Consider the following 11,279-nt stretch of genomic DNA (forward strand, 5'->3'; position numbering starts at 1 on the left):
AAACAGGGACGTATTCTGAAACACAACTTGCCTGTTGAAATCCTAGGGGATCCTCCTCCACCCAAGGATGATTCCATGTTTGAGCTTAAACCATTACCTGATACTCTTAAATATACTTATCTTGATGAAAAGAAGATATATCCTGTTATTATTAGTGCTAACCTTTCAGAGAAGGAGGAAGAGAAATTATTGAAAACTATGAAGAAGCACTGTGCTGTTATTGGATATACTCTTGATGATCTTAAGGGCATTAGTCCCACTCTATGTCAACACAAAATAAATTTTGAGAAAGACGCCAAACCAGTTATTGATCACCAATGACGGCTAAATCCTAAGATGAAAGAAGTGGTAAGAAAGGAAATATTAAAGATCCTTGAGGCAGGTATAATTTATCCCATTGCTGATAGTTAGTGGGTAAGTCATGTCCATTGTGTCCCTAAGAAGGGAGGTATTACTGTTGTTCCTAATGATAAAGATGAATTGATCCCGCAAAGAATTATTACAGGTTATAGGATGGTAATTGATTTTCGCAAATTAAATAAAGCTACTAAAAAGATCATTACCCTTTGCCTTTCATTGATCAAATGCTAGAAAGATTATCCAAACATACACATTTTTGCTTTCTATATGGTTACTCTGGCTTCTCTCAAATACCTGTGTCAGCTGATGATCAAGCAAAGACCACTTTTACTTGCCCTTTTGGTACTTTTGCTTATAGGCGTATGCATTTTTATTTATGTAATGCACCTGCTGCCTTTCAAAGATGCATGATGGCTATATTATCTGACTTTTGTGAAAAGATTTGTGAGGTTTTCATGGACGATTTCTCCGTTTATGGATCCTCTTTTGATGATTGCTTGAGCAACCTTGATCGAGTTTTGCAGAGATGTGAAGAAACTAATCTTGTCTTGAACTCGGAGAAGTACCACTTTATGGTTAATGAAGGTATTGTCTTGGGCATAAAATTTCTGAAAGAGGTATTGAAGTTGATAAAGCTAAAGTTGATGCTATTGAAAATATGTCGTGTCCCAAGGACATCAAAGGTATAAGAAGTTTCCTTGGTCATGCAGGTTTTTCTAGGAGGTTCATTAAGGACTTTAAAAAAATTTCCCGGCCTCTGACTAACCTATTACAAAAAGATATTCCTTTTGTCTTTGATGACGATTGTGTAGAAGCATTTGAAATACTTAAGAAAGCTTTGATTTGTGCACCTATTGTTTAGCCACCTGATTGGAATTTACCTTTTGAAATTATGTGTGATGCTAGTGATTATGCTGTAGGTGCTATTCTAGGGCAAAGAGTTGATAAGAAATTAAATGTTATTCAATATGCTAGTAAAACTCTAGACAATGCCCAGAGAAATTATGCTACTACTGAAAAATAATTTTTAGCAGTTGTATTTGCATGTGATAAGTTTAGACCTTATATTGTTGATTCTAAAGTAACTATCCACACTGATCATGCTGCTATTAAATATTTTATGGAGAAGAAAGATGCTAAACCTAGACTTATTAGATGGGTTCTCCTGCTACAAGAATTTGATTTGCATATCATTGATAGAAAGGGAGCTGAGAACCCCGTTGCAGACAACTTGTCTAGGTTAGAGAATGTTCTTGATGACCCACTACCTATTGATGATAGCTTTCCTGATGAAAAATTAAATGTCATAAATGCTTCTCGTACTGCTCCATGGTATGCTGATTATGCTAATTATATTGTTGCTAACTTTATACCACCTAGTTTCACATACCAGCAAAAGAAAAAGTTCTTCTATAATTTAAGACATTACTTTTGGGATGACCCACATCTTTATAAAGGAGTAGATGGTGTTATTAGACGTTGTGTACCTGAGCATGAACAGGAACAGATCCTACGCAAGTGTCACTCCAAAGCCTATGGAGGACACCATGCTGGTGATAGAACTGCACATAAGGTATTGCAATCCGGTTTTTATTGGCCTACTCTCTTCAAGGATGCCCGTAAGTTTGTCTTGCCTTGTGATGAATGTCAAAGAATTGGTAATATTAGTAGACATCAAGAAATGCCTATGAATTATTCACTTGTTATTGAACCATTTGATGTTTGGGGCTTTGATTATATGGGACCGTTTCCTTCCTCTAATGGGTATACACATATTTTAGTTGTTGTTGATTACGTTACTAAGTGGGTAGAAGTTATTCCAACTAGTAGTGCTGATCATAACACCTCTATTAAGATGCTTAAAGAAGTTATCTTCCCGAGGTTTAGAGTCCCTAGATATTTAATGACTAATAGTGGTTCACATTTCATTCATGGTGCCTTTCGTAAAATGCTTGCTAAGTATGATGTTAATCATAGAATTGCATCTCCTTATCACCCACAGTCTAGTGGTCAAGTAGAATTGAGTAATAGAGAGCTTAAATTAATTTTGCAAAAGACTGTTAATAGATCTAGAAAGAACTGGTAAAAGAAACTTGATGATGCATTATGGGCCTATAGAACTGCATATAAAAATCCTATGGGTATGTCTCCGTATAAAATGGTTTATGGAAAAGCATGTCACTTACCTCTCGAACTAGAACATAAGGCATATTGGGCCATTAAAGAGCTCAATTATAATTTCAAACTTGCCGGTGAGAAGAGGTTATTTGACATTACCTCACTTGATGAATGGAGAACCCAAGCCTATGAAAATGCCAAATTGTTTAAAGAAAAAGTTAAAAGATGGCATGACAAAAGGATACAAAGCGTGAGTTTAATATAGGTGATTATGTGTTGCTATACAACTCTCGTTTAAGACTTTTTGCAGGCAAACTTCTCTCTAAATGGGAAGGCCCTTACGTTATCGAGCAGGTCTATCGTTCCTGTGCCATAAAAGTCAACAACTTCGAAGGCACAAATCCGGAGGTGGTGAACGGTCAAACAATAAAACATTATATCTAAGGTAATCCCATAAATGTTGAAACTAATATTATTGGAACCGTAACCCCGGAGGAATACATAAGAGACACTTTCCGGAACGTTTTAGACTCCGAAAAGGAATAGGTACGTGGTACGATAAGTAAACCGACTCCAAAATAGTTCTAATGGCAATTTTTCTCCGTTTTGGAATATTTAAGAAAATAGGAAAATAAGAAGCAGACCGGAAAGGACACGAGGCTTCCACGAGGGTGGAGGGCGCGCCCCTGCCTCATGGGCACCTCGTGTGCTCTCCGAACTCCGTTTTCTTGCACGATACTTCTTTTAGTCGGTAAAAATTCATTATATAATCTCCCGAAGGTTTTGACCTCTGTATCATGCAAATATCTCATGTCTTTGTTTCGAGCTGTTTCTGTCGCAGATCAGAGCAAGATGTCCTCTCAAGAGTCAGTCAGGGAGAGTCGGGTGTCTCATCCGACACCAGGTCCAGGGGCAACAGCGATGCCTATCACTTTGGGCTCTCAACGTAGGAAGAGATGGAAGCCGACTTGAAAAGGATAGATGCCATGGAAGAGGATCAAGAAGTTACTTCTCGTTTCCGATCTGGATTCACGACGGGGGAACTACAGAGCTCAGCCATTCCAAACTCGGTCATCCCTTCCAATGTTAGATTTGTTTATTATGAAAATATGAAAAAGAGTGTTACTTGTTCTCCCGCAGCTATGCAACATCCATGGGTGAAAGGAGCTTTAGCCGTCACTGGCAAGCTCCAAAAGGAAATAATGGGCCTCAAGCAGCAAGTCAATAAGCTTGAAGAAGAGAATCGTATCTTGAGGGGCATCATCGCCAGGAATATCACATCACCACCCCCGAAGAAGGAGACATAAACACATGGGTATGGGCACTCCCCTTGGCAACTGCCAAGCTTGGGGGAGTGCCCCGGTATCGTATCACCATCACTTTTATCTTTACCGTTTTTTCTTAGTTCGATCCTTTTGATAATATCTTGATCTAGCAGAATAAAGTTTTAGTATGATATAGTTGTGAGTTTTGCTTTATGATCTTCTTGTGTAATCGAGTCTGTGAGCTATATATAATAAAGATTAGTGTTGAGTCAAGGGCTTGATTATTTTGCTATGATCTTGAGGGAATAAAATAAAAGAAAAATAAATAGAAAGAAATAAAGAGATCATATGGATCTTATGGAGAGTAATGAGCTCACATATAAAGAGTATGATGAATAAAAGTTGTTGAGAGTTGACAAACATAGTTTTGGTCATCGTTGCAATCAATAGGAAATAATAAAGAAAGAGAGATCTTCACATATAAATATACTATCTTGGACATCTTTTATGATTGTGAGCACTCATTAAAGTATGATATGCTAAAGAGTTGACGTTGGACAAGGAAGACAACATAGTGGGTTATGTTTTCTTACATCTGAGATAAATTATATTGTCATGGATCATCCAACATGTTGAGCTTTCCTTTTCCTCTCATGCTAGCCAAGTTCTTTGCACCAAGTAGAAATACTACTTGTGCTTCCAAATATCCTTAAACACAGTTTTGCCATGAGAGTCCACCATACCTACCTATGGATTGAGTAAGATCCTTCAAGTAAGTTGTCATTGGTGCATGCAATAAAAATTCCCTTCTAAATATGTATGACTTATTAATGTGGAGAAAATAATCTTTATACGATCTTGTGATATGGAAAAAATAAAAGCGACGGACTGCATAATAAAGGTCCATATCACAAGTGGCAATACAAAGTGACATTTTTTTGCATTAAGATTTTGTGTAATATCCTTCAAGTAAGTTGTCATCGGTGCATGCAATAAAAATTCCCTTCTAAATATGCATGACTTATTAATGTGGAGAAAATAATCTTTATACGATCTTGTGATATGGAAAAAATAAAAGCAATGGACTGCATAATAAAGGTCCATATCACAAGTGGCAATATAAAGTGACATTCTTGTGCATTAAGATTTTGTGCATCCAACCATAAAAGCGCATGACAACCTCTGCTTCCCTCTGCGAAGGGCCTATCTTTTACTTTTATATTCTACCTTACATAAGAGTCATGGTGATCTTCACCTTTCCTTTTTACATTTTATCCTTTGGCAAGCACAATGTGTTGGAAAGATCCAGATACATATAGCTAATTGGATGTGAGTCTGCATGAGCTATTATTGTTAACATTATCCTTGAGGTAAAACGTTGGGAGGCAAAACTATAAGCCCATATCTTTCTCTATGTTCGATTAAAACTCCATACCCATAAATATTGCGTGAGTGTTAGCAATTATGAAAGACTAAATGATAGTTGAGTATGTGGACTTGCTGAAAAGCTCTTATATTGACTCTTTCCTATGTTATAATAAATTGCAATTGCCTCAATGACTGAGATTAGAGTTTGTTACTTTTCAACGAAGTTTATGATTCATACTTGAAATTGTGATTGAATTGTTACTTTAGCATAAGAGATCATATGACAATATATATATATATAATGTTACTATTCATCACTCAGGGTGTAGAATAAGTTTTCTTCACCCGAGATAATCTTACGATCATTTTATAATTAAATTACGTTTGAAATTCAAATAGTTACATTCCTATTGATTCACTACGTAAAATTTGACATAAGAAAATAAAAATATAGGTCATAAAATAAGAAAATTTACAGTTTATGTGTATTTTAGACTATGTTTTTACGTTTGTAATTTGACATAATATAAAATATTTTTACGACGATTATATATTTCCTTACGGTCTCTTTTTGCGTCGGAAATAAGACAAAACTTACGAAACTATATACGCGAGCGCGACACAACTACAGGTTGCCGAATCCAGTCCACCAGCTCGAACCGGCCCGATAGAAAAGAAAAAAAACTCCATCCTGCCTCCCCCGAACCACCCACTTCCCGATCCCATCTCGCCACTGTCGCCACCCCTTCCCCTGCCGCCGTGCGCCACCACCCCTCGCGCCACGGCCGGCCTCCCTCGTTCCAGCGTGCCGCCGGCCTCCCCCGTTCCAGCGCGCCGCGACCGGCCTCCCTCGTTCCAGCGCGCTGACGGCCTCCCCCGTTCCAGCTCACCGCGGCCGGCCTCCCCCATTCCAGCACGCCTCCATGGGCCTCCCCGTTCCAGCGCGCCACCGCAGGCTTCCCCCTTCCAGCGCGGCGCTGCGAGACTGACCGCCGCCCCCTGGCTTCAATCTGCCACCGTCGGATCCCCTGGCTTCCACCTGCCGCCGTCGTCCCCCTAGCTTCACCTGCCGCCGTGGCCTCCCTGCTTCCACCAGCCGTCGTCGGGGGTCACCCCCGACACCTCCACCGTCGCCACGCGCGACGCGCCTCCTCCCAAGGACGCGGTCGCCTCCCCGCCTCCTACCAGCGACGCGACCACTCCTCCCGGCAGTGCGCCATGTGTGGCCCATGTTTCGGCGTCGCCCTCTGGGGCCTCAGCGCGCAGGACGTTCAACTCCGCCACCTGAGGTCATTCACCTCTGCCACCTAAAGCCGTTCACCACCACCAGTCCCCGTCCAAGGCTGCCCCGATGACCCGTGCGTTAACGCCCCTATCAACCCCGTGGGATTTTGTTTCTCTCGGCTTCAAAAAGAGGTCCATTTCAAAACTTTGAACACCCAGAAGGTTCATTTCATAATTTGCAAATGTCTCCAGGAATGTTACTACTAAATTGTTTCAGTTTGAGTTCATTTTGAATCCATGTGCCATTTTGCTATCTTTTAAAGTTGTTTATTGTAATGCAGAAAACAATTTGTAATACGAAAAAACAAACCCTAGCAAAAAGTTCATGCTTAGAAAGTTTGTACGTTCATACATAGAAACTTAATAAGTTTAGGAAAAAAATTCAAAACAAAAACATGTTGACTGAACATTCCTAATAATTTAGTTGTCCATACTGAAGCCTTGATTTTTTTATTTTTACCAAAATAGAGGGCTATAAGATGTTGACTGGCATTGCCCTTCCAAACATGTCATAAGTCCAATTACAGTATGATAAGATTTGTAGATGCACAATAGAATTTGCAGACTGCCATGTTAAACAATGTCAACAGATTGGACATACTCCCTCTTTTGTGAATAGAGGTGCCTCTTTTGTCAATTAATTTAAGGTGCTTTGCTACTACAATTTTGCTGCAGAGGCAACAAGTAGCAAGGGAAAAAGAAGAGCATGATTGACATCCGTAGTCAAAATGAGCTTTGGACATCAGGTAGCTGCAAACACATGTTGGTTTTACTTTGTGCTGGCATGTTCCCCTTCTTGCGTGTTGATCATTATCTGCTTTTGAATGAATAGCCGTGCTTTGTTCAGTCCCTTGGCACATATATATATATATATATATAGTTTCTCTAGTTGTGGTGCTTACCAAATGTTTGAGATAATGCATATGACGTGTGATACCTAACCACTTCAGAAAATCTAGAGCAAAAAAAGAATTGTAAACTTGCTGTATAAGATTATAAACTTATTTGCTCTAGTCGCCATTCCCTCCGGCGACGTGGCTCCTCCACCCCCGTCGCAGTGCTCTGGATGTCATCCTGGAACAACAAGGATGAATTGGTAGTCACTGGGATTCCCTGCAGTGGCCAAATCGCGCCGCTCGTCATCTCCGCCTCCATCAGCTCCACTTCGCCGGAGCAATCAGTCCAGGGGAGGAGGTGTAGCCGGTCCACCCAATCACCGACGTCTTATTCCACCTCCAAAAAAATTCTTTTTGTTTTCTATTCTTCATCACAGGTTCACTTCTATTACCTCGGTGCAAAAAGTGCCAAAAAAGATCAGTTCGGACTTACTGAATGCCCATGTTGTACTCCCTCTATAATCTAATATAAGAGCGTTTAGAATACTAAAATAGTGATCTAAACGCTCTTACATTAGTTTACAGAGAGAGTACATAATATTTACACTATCTTAAATTTCTGGAAAAACAAGCTTCTGTACAAAGATGCATGATGCAACAGAGATGGCATATCTGTTTTGCCATGACATGGGTACTAGCAATGCAACAACTTGCAGATGCATGCCTCTGAATGTTCCTAATGGGAGCCTCCTCATTCTGTGAATGTGTGTGTGTCCTCAATAGTATGGTCCTCCTCACCGGATGTTATGCAGTATACACCTTTTTAGTACAAACTTTTAAAAAGTTTCTTTTTGAACTTCTCATAATTAATATACATGAACTTGATTATCTTTTTGACATGTACTGATATCAGTTTCGTTTGATTTTCGTGCGTGTGCTTGTAACACAATCAGTTCACATGTCGAGATAGCATAAGTTCAAGTTCACTAGTATTTATAAATGTTGGTTTGCAGTACTAGTATTTACAAATTTCTTATAATTTCCACGGGTCGGAGGCCATATATATTTCTTATTTCTGTTGCTACAAGTTCAAGTGATCAAATGCTATAAGGCCGCATGTTATTCTCCAATTAGAAAAATATAAGGAATGATGCTACAAGTTCAAGCTTGCCTATGTGTCCTGGTGTGTTCCCCATTCCTCTTTCCATATAGCGTATCCTGAACATTAGATGCTTTCAAAAAATGTGTCGCGCAAGTTCAAGTATAATTGCTGCAGGAGTTCAAAAATCTGAATAGTTTAAGCTCAACCCGATTTCAAGAACGGTTTCCTTCATAAATTGTTTTTATGTTAGTTTGTTGTTATGGGCAGTACAGGTGAAAATTATTGTGTAGGACATGTGTCCATTGATGTGTTTGAATCCCTTCAGTTCACTTTGATTCCTACAGGTGGTTCAACGTGTCGAGCGGTAGCAGCGCATGCTCCGAATGGTTGCCGGCGCAAGGAGGATACAGGGATGCTACATTGCTGGAGGAGCAGTAGCATGTAGTAGCTAGCTGAAGAAAAAGGTATTGTCCTGTAGGTTTGGTTTTACCTAGTATGGATAACATTTTTATGGAAAACTTGTTATTTCCCTGGTGCGCTAACATGATGTGTCGGAATATCAGTATCCGCACAGCCAGCGGCCTGCTCTGGCCATGCCGCACCACCACTGGCATGTCCACCATGGTTGCTGGCAGCCGTCCAAGTTGAGCGCTGATGGTAGTCCTCTCCATGCATCAACGACACTCTCTCACTCTCACAGCAAATCTCTCTCTCTCACTTTGCTTCGGCTATTAAAATGCGTACATATGTTCTGCTAATTAAGTAGTTAGGAAGATGTGAAAAGAACTTGCTCTTTAGGTGTTCATTACAATTTACTATTTTTGTTCAATTCAAAAATCTTATTTTAGCCATGTAATATACATAGTTGGCAAAGATGACTATAGTTGTTATAGCAAAAGCAGTACAAACTTTTTAGAAGTTTCTTTTTGAACTTCTCCCAATTATGATGCACAAAATAAAGCAGTATGGGATCCTTGGTTTACTTACAGGTAGGTCATCATTCAAACCTAACACAGAAACTCCTCGCTCGACATTCGAACTCTTCTTTTCTCAAGACTAGTACTGCTAACTGTTCTTTCACTATGTATTCTTTCTCTCAGTTCATACAGAAACGTGGTAATAGTTTGATGTGGAGAAATAGTTCATTTTTATATATCATAAGAAGAAAAGAACATGTTTCCTATAGGAGAAAATCAAAATATTATTAGCAACTCACTATGTATTCTACCATCAGTTCTGTGTGTGTTAGTGAGAGGGTTCGGTGTCTCATTGTTTTCACTTGCCCAGAAAAAAATGTTTTGTTGCAGATTAGGAACATTGTATTTGTAGTTTTTTATAAACAAAGAACTAGTAAGTTCATATAAGTTCAAAAGACAAAGCATCAAAAGTTCAGTCGAAAGCTCTCACCACTTTCCTTTCTATTTCTTAATTATTGTAGGACATTTCAAGCACTGAGCAAAAGGGATTAGTATACATTGCAGAAGTAGTTGTAGGATGCTCAATTTCTTTTGACTTTCTTTTCTCTCATTCTTGACGAGTTGTTTCTTTTTTTTCTGGTTTCAAAAGTAGAAGAGGAAGATGTAGGGGTGGACTACTCAGGGCCTTTGCTGCTGGAGTCACGGCGTCTCGACAAGCTCATGCAGAGCTACGGATCCAGCGAGTTGCCCGTGTCGATGAAATGCATGATAATTAATTACCTTGAAACCGCCATTGGTAACCTCATTCTTCTTTCTCGACCGGAAACAAGAGGGAGCTACAGCACTGAGACAGATGGAGATGCACACATGCCATGATCAACACATGCTAGACTCCGTGTAGAATGCTCAATTTTTCCCCTGGACTCTTGCGGCAATTGAACTGTTTGCTGCGGAACTCCTACGTTTCGAACGAAATGGTTACCATGCATCCGGGCTTATGTATATGAAGATTGTATAGAGCTGCAGATCACAAGAACACATGCACTATAGTGTCCACTTGTTGTCACTTCCCATCTCCTGTATTATTCCATCTGTAGCTCAGTCGGTTGTGCCTTGCTAATGCCCTTTTATTTATTGATGAAACAATAGAAAAATGCCCTGTTGGTGCCTAGGAATTGAGCAAATGATGCACTGGTTTGTGCCTGGGGATAAAGTAGATGCAGCAGTCCAACATGTATTCTATCATTGGTTCATAGAAAAGAATAGGGATTTGTTTTATAGCTACGGACTAATGGTGTCCTCATCCTGCTGGGTGCTGAGTCATGTTGTTTAAATTCAATCAGTTTAATTAGATAAGCCATTCAAGTTTAGAGCTAATGATAATCATTAGTTTGGACGAGAAACTAAATTTGAAACTAATACACAAAACGGTTGACTTCTATAAGTCCACGTTCTAAACCAGAGACGGTACAAAAAATCTGGTCATATAAGTCCACTGTTTCATTTTATGAGATCGAAAAAACAAAAAAATGATGTTTTTGGCATAGTCAAAACTGCTCCTAAACCACAATAAATTTAGAAAAATGTTCAACATGAAAAAGTTTCTTCTATTCACCATCCTTCCAGCGGTATATTACATGCTCTATTTTTAAATAGTTAAAAATTTCAAGGTACATAGGGGCAATAATTTTGCCAACAAATTTGGTTATGAGGAAATTCAAATGGTAAAAGTTCAAGTCGTGAAATGAGAGAAGTTCACAACATCGTTGATAAAAATGTTAGTTAAAAAAACAATAAAAAACATTTTGTTTTTGAAAAAATATCATTCAATTCAACGATATAAACCATGCAAGTATAGGGGCGACAATACAATAACATTCAATTCAACAATACAAACCATGCAAGTTCGGGGCTAGAATACAGTAAACCGTTGAAAACTTACGAGAAAAATATTACTCAAAAAATAGAGCAAAGTCTAGTTAGTGAAAATACGCTTAGTACAAACCCATGCAAGCATCACTACAAGTAC

General features: G+C 39.2%; 1 long non-coding RNA gene across 3 annotated transcripts; it reads left to right on the forward strand.

The window, feature by feature from the left end:
* Nucleotides 1-5,770: 5,770 nt before the first annotated feature.
* Nucleotides 5,771-10,530, forward strand: LOC125511063 (uncharacterized). 3 transcript variants are annotated; one of them, XR_007284883.2, is made up of 4 exons: nucleotides 5,771-6,527; nucleotides 7,071-7,141; nucleotides 8,678-8,797; nucleotides 8,897-10,530. It is a non-coding gene; the product is annotated as an uncharacterized LOC125511063 (long non-coding RNA). The 3 variants fall into 3 exon arrangements; XR_007284891.2 differs by having other exon boundaries at nucleotides 9,900-10,530; XR_015602306.1 differs by having other exon boundaries at nucleotides 5,772-6,527; nucleotides 8,678-10,530.
* The last annotated feature ends 749 nt before the right edge of the window (nucleotides 10,531-11,279 follow it).

The sequence above is a fragment of the Triticum urartu genome, chromosome 1A (assembly GCF_056163025.1).
Source record: "Triticum urartu cultivar PI428250 chromosome 1A, HENAU_Tu73, whole genome shotgun sequence".
Lineage (NCBI taxonomy): Eukaryota > Viridiplantae > Streptophyta > Magnoliopsida > Poales > Poaceae > Triticum > Triticum urartu.